The sequence below is a fragment of the Lactuca sativa genome, chromosome 3 (assembly GCF_002870075.4).
Source record: "Lactuca sativa cultivar Salinas chromosome 3, Lsat_Salinas_v11, whole genome shotgun sequence".
Classification (NCBI taxonomy): domain Eukaryota; kingdom Viridiplantae; phylum Streptophyta; class Magnoliopsida; order Asterales; family Asteraceae; genus Lactuca; species Lactuca sativa.
The window spans coordinates 43,890,559-43,892,892 of NC_056625.2; positions in this window are offsets into that span (position 1 = coordinate 43,890,559).

Genomic DNA, 2,334 nt, shown 5'->3' on the forward strand with positions numbered 1-2,334 from the left:
GCTCTGATACTAATTGTAAGTCCCTAAATCGCTATGTATTAAACAGATTTCACTATGATAGTGCATAATCCTAATCAAGTGAATGAAGCAAATATAGAATATAGAATAAGAACAAGATGATTAATCTTTAATGCATACTATTATAGATGAATAGTCGGGTACATAAGCTTCTTGATTACACTTGGTTTTCTCTCTGTTTATTTGTAAATCACGTTCTTGGCTTATGGCAGCCCCCAAAAATGTCCCACACCCTTTACAAGGCTAAAATAACGCTATTTATACCTATAACTAATAACCAAAGCCCAACCCAAACCCAAACAAGACAATATTAAGCCTAACCGAAATCACATGTGATTTCGGTCCAAACAACACCAAAACATGGTGTTTTCGTTCCTAGACCAAGAACTCTAATAGCTTATGAAAAGCAAAGTATAAACCATAATTTATGACCTAACAATTCCTTAGTTGATCTTTATTGTTCTGAGGGTTAATCTTCTTAACATCTAATAATTTGGACTTATTATGTGTAAACCATTAAAGTTAATCTAGTTTGGTTACTACCTTCCTTGGCTCGAAGTATTTCGAGATCTTCATCAAAGGTTCTTCAAGCAAATTGGTTTTGTTAAAGCTTAGTGTTCTTGATCCATCTTATAGTTGTTCTTATTATTTAGGTTAAAGATTCTTATATGTTTTAGTTGTTTGTTTGCCTTAGATTAATTTGTATGTTTCCACTCTCATTGTTAGTGTGTATGTGTGTGTGTGTATATATATATATATAGAAAGAGAGAGAGAGAGAGAAAGAGACTATCAATGTCTATGGGCGGTACGATATTTACATATGCACATTCTAGCAGTCTGTTTGCTTTTTAGAAAATCGCAGACCTCCAAATATATGCATGTCCCATTCTCTAAAAAGAAATAGACCAAAGTCTACGAGCGAGAAGACATTTCTCTTAGACATCTTTTAGGAAAAAAAATATATATTATGTAAGACAAACAACTATGCGGCACATTTTTTTCTTTCTTTTTTTACAAACATACACATGCATTTTTTTTTCTTTTTTCTTTTTTCCTTTTCCCTTTTATCTTTTATTTAATATATTAAAAATAATAAATATTTTTTTTTAATGAGACCTAGGCTTTTATATTTTCTAAATCATTTAAATAACCGCTAAATTCTCAAAGCCTAAACGTTGATGATTTGATATTAGCCTATATTTTTATTTATGTAACTATCTGTTACAAATAAATAATCCAAATTAAATTAATCGAAATATTTACTTATTTGAAGGATAATCCAACATATCAAGAATATATAGCTTGGTTACGGTATGAAGTTGATTATCAGTTAATGTAAAATATAGACAAAACTGTAAATTTAGTCCTTGTGGTTTTCAAAAACCTTTGGATGGGGTCCAAAGAGTTTCCAACTTGCATGGAAGGTCCAAAATCAAGGGTTTTCTGGGTTTTTGGTCCCTGATACACTTAAAAAGACGATTTTACCCTTTTCATTTTATTTTTCTATTTTCTTTATCTATTTTGGTATTTAAATAATTAAAAAAACTAAAATCTCTCTCTCTCTCTCACACACACACATACACACTCTGATACCATCTCTTTCCCCCTCTGGTTTGCATCTTACCATACAAATACTACCCCTCCTCCTTCTTCTTCATTCACCGCCAAGAAAATCCACCGGAGGTGGAGCTGTTTTTCCGACCACTAAGACAACAACAACCCAAACACCCCCTCCTTTGTATCTCCTACCCTACTCCGACCCCCTGTCACCTTCCCATATACGCCTTTCGTCATTATCGTCAAGCAGAAAACCTGGACACAATAGTAGGAGGCTACTGGAGCAACCTTTTCCACCCACGGCCGCCACTGCTTGTGGTCGTCATTACCCTCCTACCACCACAGTTTTTGACCACCACCAAACTCTCTCCTCCTTCCTCGTCTTCCCCGTCGTGTGCTGCCAGATGGAAAGGGAACGAGGCAGCGGAGCTGCTATCGCTAGCCACCCGTTACTGACCACCACCTCGTTGTTGCCACTGCTGTGAACCATCGCCACCTCCGAATACTGCTTTCGTCGACCCTCTCTGTCCAGCCACCACTCTAAATTGAAGGTGATTGCCTTCCCCCTCTTATTTGCTTCATCCGATCGAGACAAGAGACTCACAGTGAATCTCCATTTTTGTTTAAGCAAACCTCCATTTTTGTTCATCAATTTGGGGATATCAAAGAAGAAGTCCATGAGATTTGAGAAGACGAAGAAAGAGAGAGAGAGAGGGGGAGAGAACAGTGGGTGGGTGGGGTGGGGGAAACTTTTTTTTT